The following is a 23,380-nucleotide window of genomic DNA, read 5'->3' on the forward strand; positions in this document are numbered from 1 at the left end:
AAGTAGTATAATGTGTTTTGGGGTGTTTTTTTACACATACCCATGCTGGGTGGGAGAAATCTCTCTGTAAATGGACAATTGTGTGTAAAAAAAAATCAAAAGATTGTCATTTACAGAGATATTACTCCCGCCCAGCATGGGTATGTGTAAAAATACACCCCAAAACACATTATACTACTTCTCCTGAGTATGGCAATACCACATGTGTGACCCCTTTTTGCAGCCTAGGTGCGCTAAGGGGCCCAACGTCCAATTAGCACCTTTAGGCTTTACAGGTGTGCTTACAATTTAGCACCCCCCAAAATGCCAGGACAGTAAATACACCCCACAAATGACCCCATTTTGGAAAGTAGACACTTCAAGGTATTCAGAGAGGGCTATGGTGAGTCCGTGGCAGATTTCCTTTTTTTTTTGTCACAAGTTAGCAGAAATTGAATTTTTTTTTTTTCACAAAGTGACATTTTCCGCTAACTTGTGACAAAAAATAAAATCTTCTATGAACTCACCATGCCTCTTTGTAAATACTTTGGGATGTCTTCTTTCCAAAATGGGGTCATTTGGGGGGTATTTATACTATCCTGGAATTTTAGCACCTCATGAAACCTGACAGGTGCTCAGAAAAGTTAGAGATGCTTGAAAATGGGAAAATTCACTTTTGGCACCATAGTTTGTAAACGCTATAACTTTTACCCAATCCAATAAATATACACTGAATAGTTGTTTTTTTTATCAAAGACATGTAGCAGAATAACTTTCGCGCTCAAGTGTATAGGAAATTTTACTTAATTTGAAAAATGTCAGCACAGAAAGTTAAAAAAGTCATTTTTTTGACAAAATTCATGTCTTTATAATGAATATAATAAAAAGTAAAACTCGCAGCAGCAATCAAATAGCACCAAAAGAAAGCTGTATTAGTGACAAGAAAAGGAAGTAAAATTAATTTAGGTGGTAGGTTGTATGACCGAGCAATAAACCGTGAAAGCTGCAGTGGTCTGAATGGAGAAAAAGGCTCTGGTCCTTAAAGAGTAACTGTCAGGCTGCAAAAGCTAATTTAAACCTCTATTCTCCTGTGTTAAACAGTTTAGAAGCAAGCCAAAAAGGCAATACTGAAGTTAAAAATCTCTCTTACTTTTGATGTGTGCTGACAGCAAGACTCTGTATTCCCAAGCTCTTAAAAGGACGGGAGGCCGCATAACATACAGCAAACCATTCTGGGGCCCTCCCCTCGGCTGCTAGTGAGAAGTTACAGGGTCAAGTTACAACAGCATGTAACTCAGTCCAGTGCACAGCACTGATAAATCTCCAGGCAGAGTACACTGCAGGAGTCCGCTATTGTTCCTAGCCACTTGGCTAATTAATATTCACTGTACAGTAGTGTTATTCAGTACGAGCTTTTCTGTGAGTGGAATCATCAGGAAGCAGGCAGGACATGACGACACATTCGGCTTCATAGGAGACAGACAAACATGGAACATGCCATGAGCTGTCAGGAGCATCAATCTCTGCATATACTATATAAAAATTCTGTGAAATCCAAACGTGTACAGTGAAATGCATATGTAATGTAAGTACAGCCAATATTTAGCTACTGATATATGTGTTTATTTTCTTTGAGACCTTATACCTAACAGCTCCTCTTTAAGGGGCGAAAAGACTGTGGTTCTCAAGTGGTTAAAGTTAACCTAAGGTGAAAATAAACTGAAGAGATAAACAATTGTAATAATCCTTCTACTCCTAAAAATGACTTTAGACATCCCATGGTTTTATTTTATATTTAAACATTTACAAAAGTAGATTGAATGTTTTGTTGTCTCTGCTCAGTGGCAGCCTATTAAGTGTCCCTGAGGGAAAATACATGAACTATTGACTTTTTTTTTTTATCTCTCCCTGCACTCAGAAGTTGAATTCTGCCAGGAAAACTTTATGGCTGTAATTTGCTTATCAGTGAGGTTAATTATATTCCCGACAAGGTACTGAGAAGACAGAAGCAGTCACTTCCATGCCCGAACATTAACTCTTTCAGGCTGCAAAATAAAACAAGTAAATCAGCCTGGTTATTAACACATTTTGGAGCGACGCAGAGAGGACAGAGCGGCGTGACCGGCGGGAGCGACGGATTATTGCGGTGATCCGTCTGTATGCGGCGTTTTAGTGTACCAGTAGCCTCTGGACCTAAAGGGGGCAGAGGCTGCTGGTACCGAATTGGTTAATGTTTTGCCCTCTACATACACCTGTTTATCTCATCATGTCACATGTCGCCTCAGGTACACTTTAAACAACAAAGCCTCAAAACTTAAAAACATATTTCCAACAATACCAACACATTTTTCTCCAAATCGTTGGAGATAACAGTCTACGATTTTTTTTAGCTCTACAGTACTCTTTGTAAAAGCCCTTTATAAACTGACATTGCGTTCAGCTCACATTAGCGCTTAGGTGGGCATTCCATTTTTGTGAAAAGCGCTTTTCTAAGCGCTTTTACCAAGTGTTTTTTTTTTATTCACTCCTTGACACAAGCCAGGAAGTGATCTCTTTGACCCGGAAAATAATAAATACAATGTATTTATTCTTTAAAATGCGAGTGCAGTCGCCCCACAAAGTGATTTTGTGAGCATTTAGTGCTTTTCCTATACCTTCCATTATAGCAAAATTGCCCTAAAAATAGTCCAGGCACCGCTTTGCTGAACGCACAGCACACGAACCACGCTGATATTAAACTCATAGACATTCATTGCACAACCGTTTTGGGGGCGATTTTAAAAATCGTCTGCGCTTCAAAGAAGGCTGAAAATGCCTTCTAGTAATCACCGTATTGGTAAGGAGAGCAAGAATGATGAGGTGTCTGCATCAATAAATCATATAATGCATTAATTTATAAAAGTATCAAAATGATCGCTTTATTAAACTCAAAACACATAATTTAAGAGTAATTACATGACCCTATATGACCCAATCCCACCACACAACAGACCAGACCATCCCAACACATGCACTAGTTGATCACCTAGTGTGATCTAAGGCCCATCACTAGGAAGTCCTATATCCATCAATGCTCTTATCAAAAGGTGCCTTGCCAGCAAAGGATAGTTCTAACAGCAAAGAAATGAGAGGACCAAATGTTAGTAAATGCTGCAATCCAGGCAGATTAATAAGCAAAAGTTCATGCAGCAGTGATAGCAAGAGTATCCAAGCACAGTATTCACAACTTAGTTGAAATCAGGCACACCAGCCTAAAGAATTCATGCAGCAGTTCCACAAGAAGGAATAATCAACATATATCAGTGCCTGGATGCAACACAGGCACTGACCATACTGTACCAGATTGCTGAGATGTTGTTTCACATAGGTGTCCCCAGGGGTATAATGCCGGTATGCTGAGATATCCTGTTTGAAGCCCAGATAATGGGATTCTGTGTGCATGGAGGAACACACTGCCAGTCAGTGTGTAGGCCCCAGCAGAGATGGACAGTAGTGTTGTCCGGATCATGAACGATTCGGATCTTTGATCCGAATCTCTTTTGTGAGTCGAATCATCCGAATCATCAAAATGAGTGATTCGGATTGCAAAAGGGGCGGGGCCAGGAGCGACACGCCCCCTCAGCGGGCAGCGGGGTCCTGGAAGCAGAGCTGAGATGGATCGCTCTGTTGAAGGGGAGGCAGCCTTGCAGGGAGAGAGGTAGAGGGGACATGGGTGCCACTGCCAGATATGTGTAGAGCACACATACTGACTGAAATGTGCTGCTCATTACAGGCTGTCTGTTCGTAGTTGTGTACAGTGAACACATTGGAAGCTTTTGGCTCAGCTCAGCACAGCTCAGTAACTTTGCAGGCACTGTGATTGCAGGGCAATATGATCCTCCTGCACTCGGCTCTAAACAGCTGCACTTCACTTCTGGGAATGCTTTCTTTCACTGTGCTACTTTACATTCAAAGTGTACAGATGAACATAGAGGTGAAATATATGTAAATCATATGATTGCAGCATGTGGGTATTGTGTGCAAGCAAACATTTCTGCTCTCTGCTGGTTCCTCCTCCTTTCTCTGTCCACTCCCTGCCCTCTGTACATCTTCTCCCCTTCTCTGTGTGTCCACCCCCCTCCCCTTCTCTTGTCCTGCTAGTCATTTCACCCCCGAATGCTTCGGTAGTAAAATGATCCGAGATTCGGATCAAAGATCCGGGTCTTTTCAATGATCCGATTCAAATCATCCGGATCATTGAAAAGATCCGAACTTCCCATCTCTACAGTCTGTGCAGGCAGTTGGAGGGAATAGTCCGTTCCCCGGTGGGGATAGCTCCCGCCTCCTAGTAAGTAGGAGAGGGCGCAATAGCCATTGATGATATGCGTGGGATCGTGTGGGATACTCAAAGGGTGTCCCCAACATGGAAAAGGTGTCCAGCGGGGAGGATGGCGGCAGGGCCGAGACCACACGGGGGTCAGATGCAACACACACCCGGGAGACTGTTACAGCAATCAAATATACACATCACAAAAGTGACACCATTTAACCCATGAGGAGCAATAATTCTCTCAAGTGTTCTCAGCCAAGGATAACCTCCATTACCTACTCATAAGTTCAAAATCAGGCCAGGAAGAGATCTGGGCACTGAAAAGAGTGTGTATTGTATTGTTGTATTGGAGCTTGTTCATTGGGCGATGTCAAAAGGAATAATCCTCTGATGACGGGGGAGTGCAGAAACCTGGTCAGGAAGGAGAGCGGGCATTCTCTGAACTACAGTCTGGTGACTTTCTCAGCACTTGGCACTTTACTGGTTATTGTGCAATATTGTATTGATGCGTTGTAAAGCAAAAGGGTCCAGTGTGCATGGACTCACGATGTGAGTTTGTGTTTGATTTTGAGTTACTGCAATAAAGTGTACACCCCCCCCCCCTTCCATGAACTGAGCCCTGACTTCTGCATATATGTTTTTTGGGTGACTGTCACTATCTCCAATATTGAGCACAAGGTGTCTGCAGGCTTCACAGTGTGCGGGATTGCAATAGAGAGCACTGAGGATTATTGTTTATCTTTGACATATTGTTCAATGGTGAATTGGAAAACCTCTGGCTGCTGATTGATTATATCAATACACTGCACTTATATTACATCTACATACTTCTAGAAATAATATTGATAATGTTCTATTACGGATATCAAACTGCCTGGCGCGCCTATGCAATACCAAAACTCAGCTATGACAAATGCCAACTCTCGGCTATATAGTAGCCAAGCAAATATGACCACAGCAACTTCTCTGGAGCAGGGGTCCTGTATTGGAGAAGAGGAGGTAAAGAATCTGAAGCCTCTCACAGCCTGGACCACCCATGCAGCTGTAGAAGTTCCTCCAAAAGTAGTTATGCCTCTGCTTCCAGAGAGAGTATAGGGGAGACGCAGCTCATTACTACCACCTAGGGCAATTTGAAGGACATACGGCACCTTTAATTTAATGAAAACATTGGCATTTTTTACATATAGTTTTGGATAAACTGGGGAAGGATAAGAACCTCTGTTAGTTTTTTTTTTTGAGTCTCATGCTGGGCATACACGGATGAGATTATGCGCCGGATCGAGCGCATCCCTGTTCGTCCCCGCCGGCGCCTGTATCGATCCCCACTCGTGCCTGTGGGAGCTCCTTATCTTCCGCTTGATTCCCCGCTATTGTCCGCCCGCGGGGATCGAGCGGGGAATCTATCCGGTGGGTCATCGGACCTGTCGGATATTATCAATCGAGCCATCAGCGGCTCGATTGATAAGGAGCAAACGCTCCGTGTATGCCGAACATCAGAATCCTTTTATGCTGGGAATACACGATGTGAATACTTGTTATCAATTGAGCCGCTGATGGCTCAATTGATAATATCCGACAGGTCTGATCATGCGGCGGGTCGATACCGCGCTCGATCCCCCCGGGCGGACAATAGCGGGGAATCAAGCTGAAGATAAGGAAGCACCCGCAGGCACGAGCGGGAATCGATCCGGGCGGCCGCAGGTCAAGCTGTGTATTCCCAGCATTACTCAGTTTTGTCGGTGATGCAGCAGGAAGTGAATCTCTTGGTGCCCATACACAATACTATAAAAACGTTCGAATTTCCCGTTTATGTGATCTAAATGATCGAATCGAATGAAAGTTGAAAATATTTTTTTTCCGATCAAGAAATTTCGAAAATGCTCGAAAAAATTTATGCTGGCCACTAAAGTGATGGAAAAGATGTTTCAAAGGGTCTAACACCTGGAGGGGGGCATGGCAGAGTGGGATAGACGCCATAAGTCCCGGGGGGAAAAATCTGGATTGGATGCAAAGCAGCATTTTAAGGGCAGAAATCACATTGAATGCTAAATTGCAGGCCTAAAGTGCTTTAAAACATCTTGCATGTGTATGCATCAATTAGGGAGTGTAATTAGAGTACTGCTTCACACTGACACACCAAACTCACTGTGTAATGCACCGCAAACAGCTGTTTGCATAGTGACGGCCGTGCTGGACTGGTGCACACCATGGCAAGATTGCTCTTCCTCACTCAATGATGTCAGGTAATGTCTGACTGCCTTATCAACTTTCGATGGTTCTTTCTCTACCATTGTTAAAGCTTACATCTATTTTTTTAAATACTTGTTCTGCTTGCTGTTCAGTACCTGCAACGAGAATCTTTTATGGAGGGCAAGTCTGCCATTGCGAGTGATCACGGGTAATGGCCGGGGAATCCTGGTTCGATTCCGGTCTGGAGTGGGAGCCTAAGAAACGGCTACCACCACCACACATCCAAGGTAGGCTGCAGGCATGCTGTGGGCAAAGGAGCAGGAATGGCTACCACACACATTCAAGGAAGGCAGCAGGCATGGCATGCACGTCCCCAGGTAGTTACCAAAAATAACAATACAGGATGACTTTCGAGGCCCTGCTGTATATTAGATGAATCAACTTTAAATCCTTTAATGAGAATCTGTTATGGAGGGCAAGTTACATAGTTACATAGTTATTTTGGTTGAAAAAAGACATACGTCCATCGAGTTCAACCAGTACAAAGTACAACTCCAGCCTGCTCCCTCACATATCCCTGTTGATCCAGAGGAAGGCGAAAAACCCTTACAAGGCATGGTCCAATTAGCCCCAAAAGGGAAAAATTCCTTCCCGACTCCAGATGGCAATCAGATAAAATCCCTGGATCAACATCATTAGGCATTACCTAGTAATTGTAGCCATGGATGTCTTTCAACGCAAGGAAAGCATCTAAGCCCCCTTTAAATGCAGGTATAGAGTTTGCCATAACGACTTCCTGTGGCAATGCATTCCACATCTTAATCACTCTTACTGTAAAGAACCCTTTCCTAAATAAATGGCTAAAACGTTTTTCCTCCATGCGCAGATCATGTCCTCTAGTCCTTTGAGAAGGCCTAGGGACAAAAAGCTCGTCCGCCAAGCTATTATATTGCCCTCTGATGTATTTATACATGTTAATTAGATCTCCTCTAAGGCGTCTTTTCTCTAGACTAAATAAACCCAGTTTATCTAACCTTTCTTGGTAAGCGAGACCTTCCATCCCACGTATCAGTTTTGTTGCTCGTCTCTGCACCTGCTCTAAAACTGCAATATCTTTTTTGTAATGTGGTGCCCAGAACTGAATTCCATATTCCAGATGTGGCCTTACTAGAGAGTTAAACATGGGCAATATTATGCTAGCATCTCGAGTTTTTATTTCCCTTTTAATGCATCCCAAAATTTTGTTAGCTTTAGCTGCAGCGGCTTGGCATTGAGTACGATTATTTAACTTGTTGTCGATGAGTACTCCTAAGTCCTTCTCCAAGTTTGATGTCCCCAACTGTATCCCATTTATTTTGTATGGTGCTAGACCATTGGTACGACCAAAATGCATGACTTTACATTTTTCAACATTGAATTTATCTGCCATGTATGTGCCCATATAGCCATCCTATCCAGATCCTGTTGCAATATGACACTATCTTCCTGAGAGTTGATGATTTTGCACAATTTTGTATCATCTGCAAAAATAGCAACATTGCTCACTACTGCATCTACTAGGTCATTAATAAATAAATTGAAGAGCACTAGACCCAGTACAGACCCCTGTGGGACCCCACTGCTAACAGTCTCCCATTTTGAGTACGATCCATTGACCACAACTCTTTGTTTTCTATCCATTAGCCAGTTCCCTATCCATGCACACAGACTCTTCCCCAGTCCTTGCATCCTCAACTTTTGCACCAGACTTTTGTGGGGAACAGTGTTGAAGGCCTTTGCAAAGTCCAAGTATATCACATCTACAGCATTCCCAATATCCATATTAGCATTCACTACCTCATAAAAGCTGAGCATGTTAGTCAAACAGGACCTGTCTTTAGTAAACCCATGTTGATGCTGAGAAATAAGATTATTTTCTACTATGAAGTCGTGTATAGTATCTCTTAGTAACCCCTCAAATAGTTTGCATACAACTGATGTTAAGCTTACAGGTCTATAATTTCCGGGATCTGATTTTTTGCCCTTCTTAAATAATGGGAAAACGTGGGCTGTACGCCAATCCACTGGGACTCTGCCAGTTGCAAGAGATAAGATAAAGGGGTTTATCTATAACTGAACTTAATTCCCTTAGGACCCGAGGATGCATGCTATCCGGGCCAGGTGCCTTGTCTATTTTTAATTTATTTAGTCTTGCCTTCACTTCTTCCTGCGTTAAGTATTTAATATTACAGTTAGAAGATTGAGACTCTTCTGCCTCTGTAATTTGCAACAGTGCTGTTTCCTTTGTGAAGACAGAAGCAAAGAAAGCATTTAATAACTCTGCCTTACCTTGGTCATCCACCATTGAGTTACCACCCTCATCCTTTAGGAGTCCTATACAGTCAACCTTTCTTTTTTAGAGTTTATGTACTTGTAAAACTTTTTTGGGTTAGATTTGCTATCCCTAGCGATTTGATTTTCAGCTTCGATCTTTGCCAGCCTAATTTCTTTTTTACAATTTTTATTGCACTCCTTATAATTGCTTAGTGCAGCCTCGGTCCCCTCCTGTTTTAGGACCTTATTGGCATTCCTTTTCCTCTTCATTTTATCCCTAACCTTTCTATTCATCCATAGAGGCCTTTTTTTTATTCCTAGACATTTTGTTTCCATATGGGATATACATACTACAATATTGATTGAGAATAAGTTTAAAAGCTTGCCATTTCCCTTCAGTGTCCTCCCCTTGTAGTACATTATCCCAGTTCACCAAACTTAGTGCTTGTCTAATTTGATTGAACTTTGCTTTTCTAAAATTCATAGTTTTAGTGGTCCCGCTGCCCCGTGGCCTATCAGTCACCAGATCAAACATTATCATGTGGTGATCACTATTTCCCAAATGTTCTTGAACCTGCACATTTGATACATTATCTGGTCTATTAGAAATGATCAGATCAAGTAATGCACCTAGTTGGTTCCGTTACATTTGAGTCAAGTAATTGTCCTGTAGTGCTACCAGAAATCTGCTGCTTTTACCAGAATGAGTAGCCTCAATACCCCAGTCAATGTCTGGAAAGTTGAAGTCGCCCATAACTATGACCTCATTTTTACTTGCAGCTTTTTCAATCTGCTGTAGTAATCGCAGTTCTGCAGCTTCATTAAAGAGAATCTGTATTGTTAAAATCGCACAAAAGTAAACATACCAGTGCGTTAGGGGACATCTCCTATTACCCTCTGTCACAATTTCGCCGCTCCTCGCCGCATTAAAAGTGGTTAAAAACAGTTTTAAAAAGTTTGTTTATAAACAAACAAAATGGCCACCAAAACAGGAAGTAGATTGATGTACAGTATGTCCACACATAGAAAATACATCCATTCACAAGCAGGCTGTATACAGCCATCCTTTTGAATCTCAAGAGATCATTTGTGTGTTTCTTTCCCCCTGCAGCTATCTTCCACTGAAGTGTCAGGCTATTTCTTCCTGCAGAGTGCAGACAGCTGTGCCTGTATGTAATTCCTCAGTATGTGAAAGCCCAGCCAGCTCAGAGGAGGATTTATCCAGCTTGTAAAAGATAATAGAACAGAGAGAAGCTGCACTAATCTAAATATCACACAGGCAGTGTGCAGAGAGGGACACAGGCCTGACAAGTCTGACAAGAGAGAGATAAGTTGATTTATTACAGAGATGGTGATAGTAGAACGTGCTGCAGTAAGCCAGAACACATTAGAATAGCTTTAGAAACTTGTAGGATGATAAAAAACAGGATGCAATTTTTGTTACGGAGTCTCTTTAATATGAGGTGGTCTGTAGCATACCCCAATAAGCAATTGGCAACTTTTATTTCCACCATGAATATTTACCCAAACGGACTCCACATCTTCGCAATCTTCTTCCATCTCATCGTTGAGGACAGCTGTAAAAGAATTCTTAACAAAGAGACAAACCCCTCCACTTTTTTTCCCTGTTCTATCCCTCCTAAACACATTGTATCCTTTTAAATTAGCTATACAGTCATGGCTTTCATCCATCCATGTCTCGTTTATTCCCACAATGTCATAGCCTTTGTCATTCAGAATGAACTCTAGTTCGTCTATTTTATTTGCAAGGCTCCGAGCATTTTTTACCATGCACTTTATATTTTTACCACCACATTTACCAATTTTGTTTACATGAAGTCTGCCATCCATTCAAGTGAAAGGTATGCACTGACTGCCAGGTATAATACAATGTGCAGTCAAAGATGCAGTGAAAGGTATGCAGTGACTGCAAACAGCTGTTTGTGTAGTGACGGCCGTGCTAGACTGGTGCGCACCATGAAGAGAGTGCAGGTGATGGCGGCTTTCCAGCCCATATGGTCGCCGGGCTGAGGTAGCTGAATGACAGAACAGTGACTGTCCAGCTGATCAAATTTGGCCTGTCCACAATGAAGCAACGACCTTGTTATCTTTAATGTGCCCCCCCCCCCCCGAGACAATCATACAGACTGCGTGCGCTCATGTAGGTAGGTGGGTGCACTGTGAACAACAGGTAGGTAGGTATATGCACTAATGGGTATTACAATGTGCACCTGTCAAACACAGACAGGTAGCAGACAGGCACAGTGACACTACGTGCGCTTAACTCACATAGGTAGGTGGGTGCACCGTGAACAACAGGTAGGTATATGCAGTACTGGGTATTACAATGTGCACCTGTCACACACAGACAGGTAGCGGACAGGCACAGTGACACTGCGTGCGCTCAGCTCACGTGGGTAGGTGGGTGCACTGTGAACAATAGGTAGGTAGGTATATGCAGTACTGGGTATTACAATGTGCAGCTGCCTGTCACACACACATGTAGCCACTGAATGTGCTGGGCCTGGCTGGCAGTGGCACACACACAGTATGAATTAGCAAAGCTGTCTATGCAACAAAAGTGTCAATGGGACACACACAAAAAAAAATAGATCACAAGAACAAGATTAGCTCTCAAAAGAGCTGTTGTGGGGTGCTATTTTAGCAATAAGAATCAGCAAGGAGCAAGCTAAGAAGCCTACAAGAGCCTAACTAATCTTTCCCCATGAGAGTCTGCTCTGTCTGCAGCAGCTGTCCCTTCTCTATTTACTGCAGGCATATTAGTGAGTATAATGGCCAGCGGTGCCTGCCTTTTATAAGGGAGGGAGTGGCTCCAGGAGGGAGTGTAGCCTGACTGGATACAATGTGCCTGTGGACTGTGATGTAGAGGGTCAAAGTTGAACCACGGAAGTTCGCCGGGAACCGTTCGGGCCATCTCTAATACTAAATAATAATAAAATCCTATATAATAAAACCCCTGTATCCCTGCTTCCAGACCTGACAGTTTGCTGTCTGTGAACCTCATTACATTGTGGGAAATAACAGCTTTTTCAAACTGTCAAGCAAGCAGCATCTCCCTGTGTGCATATACTGCAGACAGCGGTGGAGGACAGCGAGCGGGACACATCTGTGCTCGCGTTGCTGGGGGAGCGCCCTTAGCCTAGCACCCCCTTTTTTTTAATGGGTGGGCTTTTTTTACTAGATATATATAGAAAACTATTGCAGGAACACAAGTTTTGCTATACATATGTTTATTCCCTTAGGCCTTGTTCACATTGCATTCGGCTTGCGTGTCCGTCTGCGGCGGGCTTATTTTGAGGTGTTTTTTCTTTCCGATTCCCGGCGCTTGGGTGGGCAATTCTTTTTTGTGGTTAGCGGTTTCCGACGCGTTTTTCCCGAGCGTTTTGGTAATTCACTCCCTGACGCAGGTCAAGAAGTGAACTCTTTGATCCAGAAAATAATAAATACAATGTATTTATTCTTAAAATGTGAACACATTCGCTCCACAAAGCAGTTTTGTGAGCGTTTTTCCTATACCTTCTATTGAGGAGGAATCGCCTCAAAAATGGCTCAAGCACCGCTTATCTAAACGGATCGGAAACTAACCACTTAGATATGAACTATCTCATAGAAAATCATTGTGTAAGCGCTTTCAGGGCGATTTTAGAAAAATTACAAAATAACAAAAACGCCTGCAGTGTGAACAAGCCCTTACTGTGTACTGGAACAAAACAAAAAAGGGAATAAAAAAAGCAAATTGGACATAATGGACTTTATTCTCAATCAGACATGCGGTAAAGGTTTTTTGTTTTTTTTTCTACCGCTTAATTTCCACCAGCACTAAAAATTGTCCACATTATCTGCATGCTGGTATATGGCGGTAAAAAAGTGTGGAAACATGCAGAAACAGTGTAAAACAGCTGTTAAACATGTGGTAAACATGCGGACAAAAAAAATAGACAAAATAATTGTTTTAAATTCCAGCAAACACAGCGCTAAAGGCTCTAGACTCCATTTAATTTAATGAGAAGTGAAAAATATCACCAGGTACTTGTAGGTGATAAAAAAAATTGGTAGTTAAGACATATACCGGTATAATGCGCCCCTTTTTCTTTTTTTAAAACAACTTTTTATTGATTTTATAGCATATAAACACACAAATGAACAGCATACATAGGTTCTAAATAATTAGGATAACAAAACATCCCCTCCCCTCAACCCCCCCCCCCCCAAAAGAGCACCCCCCCTTCCACTTCAATCCCCTCCCCCCTTCTACTTTCATCCCTTATATTAGACTGACTATCCCGAGATCCGGATTACATAAGATAGATCATGTTGAGGGTACTTGAAGCCTCCCCAGAGAACAATGTAACTGTTCTGTTGCATACCACGCAGAATACTTGAAAGGTTCCATAAAAGAGATCAACTAAGAGTCATCCATAGTAAACAGTAACTATGATTTCCATTTTCGAAAAAAGGTTTTTATCATCTTATTCTGATGCGTTAGGGCCTCCAACTTATCTAGCGCAAGTAAATGACTCAGTTCATCCTGTACATCCTCAACAGTAGGCCCAACTGAATATATCCAATAATTAAAAATCACCTTCTTAGTTCACACTGGGTGATTTTTCAGCGCTTTGCTGATCGCCGGCGATCAGCAAAGCGCTGCTACTAATGTATCCCTATGGATACATTCACACAGCAGCGTTTGTGATTTCGATCAATTACAAACGTGCTGCATGCAGCGTTTTCGGAGGTGATTGCACTGTGATTCTCGTTCTATTAAACAGGAATCACAAATTGCACTGAATTGCAAAATTTTGCACACAAATCGCAGAGCCAAACACGATCGCCGGGCAAGCGGCGCTCCTAACTAGCAAGGAGTATTAAATGCACAATTGGTGGAAGTCCCAGAGCTCTAGAACAGAGGCTCCCAACCGGTGTGCCACGACACATTTATGTGTCATACATAAATGTGTCGCGGCAGCACCAGCTATGTGTTGCCGCTCTCTGCTCCCCCTGCTCGTCTCCCCGGCAGATCGCCTTATTATCTTAGCAGCGGCCGCTCTCCCCTCTCCAGCGCATGTATTTATTCAAGCAGCGTATCTCCCGGCTGCTCTGTGTGTGATGCGCAGGAAGCAGGGCTCGGTTACCATAGTAACGGCGATACATATCACCGCTACAGGAAGCCGCTGCCCTGCTTCCTGCGCATCACACACAGAGCAGCCGGGAGATACGCTGCTTGAATAAATACACGCGCCGGAGAGGGGAGAGCGGCCGCTGTTAAGGTAATAATAGCGGCGGGGACGGGCGGGGGGCACCACCTACCCATACTGGCTATACCGGGGCACTGTACTGGCTATCCTGGGGCACTATACTGACTATACTGGGGCACTATACTGGCTATACTGGGGTGCTATACTGGGGCACTATTCTGGCTATACTGGGGCACTATACCGGCTATACTGGGGCACTATACAGGCTATACTGGGGCACTATACTGGGGCACTATACTGGCTATCCTGGGGCACTATACTGGCTATCCTGGGGCACTATACTGGCTATACTGGGGCACTATACTGGCTATACTGGGGCACTATGCTAGCTATACTGGGGCACTATACTGGCTATCCTGGGGCACTATACTGGCTATACTGGGGCACTATACTGGCTATACTGGGGCACTATGCTAGCTATACTGGGGCACTATACTGGCTACACTGGGGCACTATACTGGCTATACTGGGGCACTATACTAGCTAGACTGAGGCAACTAAACTCCCTATACTGGGGCAACTATGCTAGCTATGCCACTGCACCCTCTACACCCCCCCAGCCCCCCCCCCGTGATTGTTACTGAGCCCCTCAGTGTGCCTGCAGCATCAGCAGATTGTCACTGAGCCCCTCAGTGTGCCTGCAGCATCAGGAGATTGTCACTGAGCCCCTCATTGTGACTGCAGCATCAGTAGGTTATTACTGAGCCACTCATTGTGCCTGCAGCATCAGCAGATTGTCACTGAGCCCCTCATTGTGCCTGAAGCATCAGCAGATTGTCACTGAGCCCCTCTATGTGCCTGCAGCACCAGCAGATTGTTACTGAGCCCCTCATTGTGCCTGCAGCATCAGCAGATTGTCACTGAGCCCCTCATTGTGCCTGCAGCATCAGCAGATTGTCACTGAGCCCCTCATTGTGCCTGCAGCATCAGCAGATTGTTACTGAGCCCCTCATTGTGCCTGCAGCATCATCAAATTGTTACCGAGCCCCTCTTTTCTATCATACGGGACGTGTCATGTATATCTGAATGTTTGGCATGATGTGACGTGTCACGGATATCTGAATGTTTGTCGTGATGTGTCACGACCTGGAAAAGGTTGGGAACCACTGCTCTAGAAGAAGACGGAGAATCTCCCTGACCTGAGGCAACTGAATGGAAAAGGTATAACATTAGATCTAGTGGAATATCGTTTGCGGGCCTTTTTTATTGGGAATTTTGTTTTTTGCAGAAAATTATTCTTATTTACCGACTTGCAAACATTTTTACGCATTTTTAATGCACTTTTTCCGTACACGGGAAAAACACGCGGAAAACTTTTTGTATGTCAAGATGGTCTTATTTCTGTCGGAAATTTACTGCAAGTGGATTACCACATGAGGAAAATCATTGAGAATAGAGCCCATTGTCGCACTCGATTTTCTGAAAAAAATTCTGGGGTGCCAACAATTTCGGCCATTTCGGCATGTAAAATCACATCAAAATCGCAAATCGGAATTGCATGTAGTGTGCAAGAGTCTTTCAACTGTTCAGTGTTTTATCAAATCAGGCACCTCCAAACTAGATTGTTGTTGCACCTCAGTAAGGGCCTGTTCAGACTATGCGCGTTCCTAGACGTTTTCAGGGAACGTGTCTGGGTACCGAAAACGCATAGAAACGGCTCCTAATGCTTTTGAATGGGCTAGTTCACATGTATGCGTATGAGACGCATACGTTTCTCATCTGCATTGCTGCACGCAGTTCTGTGCGTCACGCATAGAAACGGACGCAATGAAAGTCTATGGACGCGTATCAAAAACGCGTACTATTGCGTTTTTAGCGTCCGTTTTCCTCTGCGGTTCCCATAATTCTTTTTTTTTCCCCTGGGTCACGTGTGTGTGCAAAACGCAATAGAACGCAAGAAAAAGCATGCGTTTTTCAACTTGCGTTTCTTTGGTTTTAAACGCATTCTTCATACGCAGATAGTCTGAACAGGCCCTTAGGAAGTTGTGTTTTTTAGCCTACTGTAGAAAACCCTAACACATCAGGAGTGCTACCATTCAATTCCTGTTCCACAGTACCTGTGCATTCTACCATTCAGCACTCTATCCAAAACAAAAACAATATCTGGAGATCATTATTTATCTCATGTTGCCAAGCTGGTTTAACACACAGGTAGTAACATGTACAGATTGTACATACACTTGCACAGTTAATAACCACCTATGTATATATATATATATATTACAACATTTGAATTGAGCCATGTTTGTATGGACTAAGCAATTTGTCGGCAGTGTAAACACAGCAAAATTGCCAAAAGATAAAGTTGCTTCCCTGCCCTCCAGTGAGATCTCTCATCATGAAACTTGCACAGCACTGAAGGCTGGCAGACTACAACTCCCGTCATGCTGTGCGTTCTATTCTCCTGGTTTCCGTTCGGGATGCTCAGCAGGACAGGTAGGACTTCCTGTGATGTCAGCGGGAGAGCCAGAGAGAGCCTGAGGACACAGAGAAAGCGGCGAGCGGGAGGCAGTTCGGCACTCATTGTTTGGTGAGACAGCGGAGCGCTCCGTGGCTCGTTTCCATCCTCCTCCTCCCTTTCCTCTGTCACTGTCGCCTGTCACACCTCCGCACTTACCTGCCTAGCTGGCCGCTCTGCCGGAGCTCCGGTGCCACCCTGATTTGGCAGCCTGCCAGGGAGCTGCCATCTCTGTATAGATCAGCGGGCTCGGGGGCACTAAAGTGATCATCACGCAACAGGCCTCCCGCAAGCCTATAGAGTGCTACTGTGTGCCGGCTGAGGGATGCACCTTTACGTTAAGATGTTCTTCAACTCCTTTACAGAGAGGGGCGGTACCGGGGAGCAGGGAGATGGGGCTACAGGTAGCTGGAAGGCCACCTTTACTTATCAGCTGTCAGTGCCAGCTCTTCTCTTCTGCTCTGTCATTGCTTGCTCTTTTGTGTTACTTTTCGAAAGTTTTTATTGTGTTGCTTATTATATGGTTGTGTTAGAAATGAATTCCCTATGATGGGAACGTTTTCGTAATGTGCACTTTAATACGATAACATAAGTTGCACTTGATATGCTTAAACTGTTAACATTTCTTTCAGTCTCTCATGGGGGAACATGAGCACAGGAGCTCTTTACCCTGTAAGGTTAGGTTAGGGATCAGTAGAGGGAGAGTTCAGTGTGAGCACTGTGTTATGTTTAGCTTAAGGCCCGGTTCACACTTGCGGTTTTGCAAAAACCGCACCGGATGTCCGGACCGCACCGGAGCCGGATCGGACCTGAACCGTACGGTTCCTGTCCGGATCCGGTCCGGTTGCATACGGTTTCCGTGCGGTATGAACACGGTTGCGGTCCGGATCCGGATTCTTAAAGAGATAACAACCTGTATAAAAACAAAAAAAAATGTTGGGGTCTGGGAGGTCAGCAGAAGGGGGACCTGTGGAATCAGGCCCTCCGCTGTTTAGCACGCACCTCCACCTCCAACATGCTGCCAACATCTCCAGCTCGTGCTGCTCCACTCCAAAATGGTTGCCCATGTGTCCCCGATACAATATCGCCGCAACAATCCTCATAGGAAGTGGGGTAGAACATCCGGATTTTTTGCCAGTGTGTTGTGCGCTCTCCGGTTCTCATTGGTTTCCATTGGCCGGATGGTGCAGTCCGGCTCCGCCCCGGATACGGCTGCCGGAGGAGCCGGACCAAAAAATAGCGCATGTTGGAACGGACACCGGAGTCCGGATCCGGTCCGGCTCCGGTCCGGACGAAACGGACACATGTGAACCCTGGCATAGACTTACATTGCTATGCCGTGCGTCCGTTTCGTCCGGCCAGCATGCGGTGCGGCTCCGGCACGGCTATTCCGGATAGCCACCGCTAATGTGAACCGGGCCTTAGTAAAATATTATTTATTTATTGTATTTATAAAGAAATACAGTATGTTTGTCTACCCTAGCCTTGACAAAGGGGACCAGATTGACCCCGAAATGATCTTCGGTGTATGGTCAGGTGTCTGTACATGTGTGATGGGACAATAGATGTCTACTGTTACTGACTAAAGTCTGTGTGTGGATCCTTTACTTTGTTTTGTGGATTTCCTTGACCTCAGGGATCCGGCACCAGTAACCACAAAGGTTTGAGATTCTTTTTGCATGGGCCATGTCGGATCACTCTTCACTGACCATTATAACAGTAACAACAAAATATTTGTAGTGCTTTTCTCCCATAGGACCCAAAGTGCATAAGCTTGTCTTAGATCAGTACATTTGGGATTTGCACAGGGAAAAAAGTTATGTGATCATAAATGCCAGACTAAGCAGGTGGTTTTTCTGTTTTTATTTAAACGTGTTCAGGGTTGGAGTTTTCTTGATTAAGTTTGGCAAGGCATTCCAAAGGTTAGTGGCAGCATGACAGAAAGCTCTGGCTGCAAAGGGTTTATGTTAGACTCTGGGGGTGGTCAAGTTATTGGATCCTTTCGATCTGAGGTTGTGGTACTTTGTATTGTAGTCCTTGTAGCTGGGCACCACTAACTTAGGAGCTGAGCTTGAAATTTTACTTTAGGTGATTTTCTCTCTTTTTTTTTTTTTTTTTTTTCTTTTTTTTAACTTCATGGAATTACCATGGGCAGAGTTAGATGTTTTCCCAGGGCTAATGGATTCGGTAACGAGAATAAACGTTTCACACAACACTATTGATTTCGAATCAAGGATAATCCAGTAGAGAGTAATCGGTTTCAGCAACTAATTCATTACCGTACCTGACAGCTGTTTCGGTAGGGGGCACACTTGAGGGGATTTCACACTGTTTACCTATATGCAGAATCGCATCATATGTGACAGCCCATATTAATCTATGGGCTCATTAACCTCTAAGTACGGTTTCCATACTCAAGAAAATAAGTTGCTGCCTGCAGCATATTATTGAGACCAGCGTGCACATTTTAGATCCCATATCTGTTGCTAAGCTATCAATTTGGGCAACAGATATTTACAGTTTGAATGTACTTTAACCTAATACTGTATTGGTCAAACACAACTATACACTGGTGTATGTATATAAATACATAGGTCATATTTAACAATTGGTGCCCTTAACAATCACACACAAAATTATGTGGATATCGGTGTATGGAAGGGCAATTCCCAGAGCGATCACGATTCGGCTACTGCAGCCACTGATGTGATCGCTCACAAAATTCTGCAAGCAGAGTTTTGCAATCGCTTTACGATCCCAATGCTGCTAGTGGGACCACCCCATAGGCATCAACTGGAGTAGTGCTTTGCCAATCACCGGCGAACGGCAAGCGCAGCTAAAGCACTCCTAGCCTGTCCCAGTCTTTATAGTGCAAAGCAGTGTACATTAGGACAGTAGGATAATTCTTATGGTAAAACAACACTGAGGGCCGGTTTCCACTAGAGCAAATCTGCATGCGTTTCCTGCATGCAGATTTGCATAGACAATACAAGTGGATGGGCCTGTTTCCACTTGTCAGGATTCCTGGGCATTTTTCTGTGGCGAAAAAATCTGCATGGCAGAGCCATCAGAATTCGCATACCGCTATGCAATTCACATACAATGTATTTAATAGGAAATTCGCATGCGGTTTTGGTATGCGAATTTTCATGCGAATTTGCATACGATTTCGCATAGAAACAATGGAAAAGCACACAGGCACTGCCATGGTTAAAGTCGCATACATAGTCATCCATGCGAAATCATATGCAAATTCGCATGAAAATTTGCATGCAACCGCATGCGAATTTTTCCCACGGAGATTACCACCGCACAAGTGGAAACGGGCCCTTAGGAATGTGCTGTGAAGATAAATGCAAGGAAATTGGAAACATTTGATGGCTGCCCTAAGCAGCCAGTCACATTTGAGCAATTAGGTGAAACAATTAAGCGTGGTACACACATTCAATTTTGGTTCGACAATGACTGCCCATTTTTACCACTTACATGTAATATGAGGACCAGCAGATTTTGAATCAGGGCCCATTCACAATTGCGTTTGCAGAACACCGGCGATTTTTGCTGGCGTTTTGCAGGAGTGAATTTTTTCTGCTGTTTCACATGGGAAAAATCACTGAACACTGCGGCGATTTATCCACGATCGCCTTTAGCGCTTCTATAGCACTGAAACGCGATCGCCAGGAAATTGCCTGAAAATGGTGCAGGCGATGCGTTTGCGTCTTGCGATTTTGGGAGATTTGCGGCGATTACCGCAAATCGCCCAAGTAAGAAGGGGCCCATAGGGTTTTGAGCGTTTTGCCGAAATCGCGGCAAAACGCTCTAGTGTGAATGGGCCCTAAGGCCTGGTGCACACCAAAAACCGCTAGCAGATCCGCAAAATGCTAGCAGGTTTTGAAACGCTTTTTCTTATTTTTCTGCAGCGTTTCAGCTAGCGTTTTGCGGTTTTGTGTAGCGGTATTGGTGTAGTAGATTTCATGTATTGTTACAGTAAAGCTGTTACTGAACAGCTACTGTAACAAAAAACGCCTGGCAAACCGCTCTGAAGTGCCGTTTTTCAGAGCGGTTTGCGGTTTTCCTATACTTAACATTGAGGCAGAAACGCATCCGCAATCCAAAATCTGCAGCAGCCCGGGAGTATGCGTTTCTGCAAAACGCCTCCCGCTCTGGTGTGCACCAGCCCATTGAAATACATTACCCTAGCGGATCCGCACCCGCAAGCAGATCGCAAACCGCAGCGGAAACGCTCCGGTGTGCACTAGGCCTCAGAGCATATTGTGCAAGTAATTTGCATACTACCTAGAAGTGGTAAAAGAAGCCAATGATTGGCACTTCAAAATTAGAGGTGTGTACCAGGCTTTAATCGTTCCGGAGATTGTACCAATAATTGTACCGTTAATGGACATCTTAAGTCTGATTTATCAAGGTGTGTATAGAAAACTGGGTTCCATGTATGAGCTTGTGTATTGCTTTTTTAATACAAAATCACTTTGCATTTATTCTATTGCTGGTGTGCAAACCATTTACTTTCTTTGAGTATTATGTAGGGCTTGTTAGCCTGACTTATAGACTGAGCACCCACTAGTATCCCTTTGCTTTATGCATTTAATTCTGGGTGTGCATACCTTTTCACTTAAATATTACAACTGTACATGTAAACATGGTAGATTGCTGCAGTGATCACAAATTGACACTCATGCAGCATTTGTTTCTCCCTATACTAATGTTGAGGAAATGCAAAGCCACTTATTTGATACATTTGAACAAAATCATTTGAATGAACCATGAACTGAGGTCAACAAGATCTGCAGTAAAAGTTGCTGTAATCCCAGCAGTGTGCGAGCTGATTTGGAGAGGATTATGCTTTCTACAAAAGTGGACTTTCTTTTCAAATAGAAGTTACCAGAACAGCTGATTTGTCTACTGATTGCCCTGCAATGTGAGGCTAAGTGTAACAAGTAATATGCTTCACCATAACATATCATGAAATGACTTCAAATAAGTGTTTATCCTAGGTTTCTGTTAATACTCAGGACTCAATGCATAGATGTATTTTGGAATCAATTTTTGACATTCCACGTCCGTTAAAATCAGCTGCTTGTGTATAGCACTGCTCCTGTTTGAACACCGCAGTTGTAAATTCTGTGAGGCCAAGATGATTTTAGGCTTCAGGTTAATGTTTTCATGCTTGGGCAAGGTACAAGTGAAGTTAATAGCTGACTGTGTCTGTGGCGTATGTGCCTGGAGCATTACAAACCAGCTCAGTGCATGCTTCTGCTAAGTCCTTCTGCAGCCGCCTTTCCATTCTGCCACTGATTGCTTTGCTTTTTGTAATGTTTCAAGGTTTTGCTGTATGTTTTTTTTTTTTTTTCATTTTTTTTGATGTTTTGGTGTATTTAAAGCAAACCTGAATTTAAAGGGAAGGTCCAAGCAAAAAAAAAAAAAAATGAGTTTCACTTACCTGGGGCTTCTACCAGCCCCATGCAGCCATCCTGTGCCCTCGTAGTCACTCACTGCTGCTCCAGTCCCCCACTGGCAGCCTTCTGACCTCGGAGGTCAGGGCCGAATTGCGTACATTTTTACACATTCCCGCTAGTGCAGGAACATTAACACATACATTTTTACGCGTTAGTGGTGCAACGCGTACATTTTTGTTCCTGCACTAGCTGGAATGCGTAAAAATGTATGCAATGTGGCCCTGACCTCCGAGGTCAGAAAGCTGCCAGCGGGGGACTGGAGCAGCAGTGAGTGACTACGAGGGCACAGGATGGCTACATGGGGCTGGTAGAAGCCCCAGGTAAGTGAAACTAATTTTTTTTTTTTTTTTTTTTTTGCTTGGACCTTCCCTTTAAGAAAAAAAACCAAAACATAAAAATGTGTCCCTTAGATTAGAAGATGTCACCGGCGGCACAGTTGGATAGCCAGGACACTATCTGCATAGAGTTTGTATGTTCTCCTCTTGTCAGCATTGGGTATCGTGTTGCTTGATACTACCCCCTCTCCCCCAGCATGTTTTTAATCTTCATATTGAAAATGGTGCTTCTAGGTCAGTGTCCCTGGCACACATTTAGAGGCAGCCATGAACAAGCGCATTTCTGCTGCGCCTGTGCAAGTACACAAACCTGCATGGTGTGCTGTAAAATGAACTGCTCGTGCACCACAAAGGAAAGAAGACATGCATGATTTGTAGCTTCTACTGTTCGTGAAGGATTTGTTAACTCATGCATGTCCAGTACAAATTAGCTCATTCACAAGTTCAGCTGGAAACAGGAGCAGCTACAGGAAATAATGGATTGGGTTGCATTGGCAGTGAAGACAGGGAGGGAGAGAAGATAATAGAGACAAGGGTGGGAAGTCTAGGGCCAGTTTACACTGAGAACATTTCTGTGAGCCTTATGCTGGGAATACACGGGTCGATTCTGGTGCTCGATTCTGCACCTGATCGTTTTGCCCATTTGATTCTCTTATTTTTTGCTTGTTTTTCTTATTTTTTTTCAGTTCACTTCAATGGGGAATTGAGCGGCGAAACGATGGGGCCATCTTAATGGCTCGAAATCAAGCCATGTATTCCCAGCATTTGAGCTATTCTCCCCATGTTTGTTTCTTACTTTGTACAGTGCCATTGAATATGTTGGTGCTTTATAAATCAATAATAATAAATGCTCTAGGCAGCACGGTGTTGTAGTGGTTAGCGCTTTCGCTTTGCATCGCTGCATCCCCAGTTCAAATCCCAGCCAGGTCAACATCTGCAAGGAGTTTGTATGTTCTCCCTGTGTCTGCATGGGTTTCCTCCGGACGCTCCAGTTTCCTCTCACATCCCAGAAACATACAGATAAGTTAATTGGCTTTCCCCATAAA

The 23,380-nt window shown here is 43.9% G+C and overlaps 1 protein-coding gene and 1 long non-coding RNA gene across 5 annotated transcripts in view; one reads left to right on the top strand and one right to left on the bottom strand.

Annotated features, from left to right (window-relative positions):
- LOC137546603 (uncharacterized) overlaps positions 1-16,879 on the bottom strand; it is a 32,583-nt gene extending 15,704 nt beyond the window's left edge. For both annotated transcript variants that reach the window (XR_011026298.1, XR_011026299.1), the window contains exon 1: positions 16,685-16,879. This is a non-coding gene — a long non-coding RNA (uncharacterized lncRNA). The remainder of the gene's footprint in view (positions 1-16,684) is intronic.
- PHACTR4 (phosphatase and actin regulator 4) overlaps positions 16,509-23,380 on the top strand; it is a 111,350-nt gene continuing 104,478 nt past the window's right edge. For 2 of the 3 annotated variants that reach the window (XM_068269259.1, XM_068269261.1), the window contains exon 1: positions 16,509-16,597. The gene's annotated coding sequence lies outside the window, so the exon portion shown is untranslated. The remainder of the gene's footprint in view (positions 16,598-23,380) is intronic. The other variant, XM_068269260.1, reaches the window with a different exon arrangement.

This window comes from Hyperolius riggenbachi, chromosome 2 (genome assembly GCF_040937935.1).
Source record: "Hyperolius riggenbachi isolate aHypRig1 chromosome 2, aHypRig1.pri, whole genome shotgun sequence".
Taxonomy (NCBI): Eukaryota; Metazoa; Chordata; class Amphibia; order Anura; family Hyperoliidae; genus Hyperolius; species Hyperolius riggenbachi.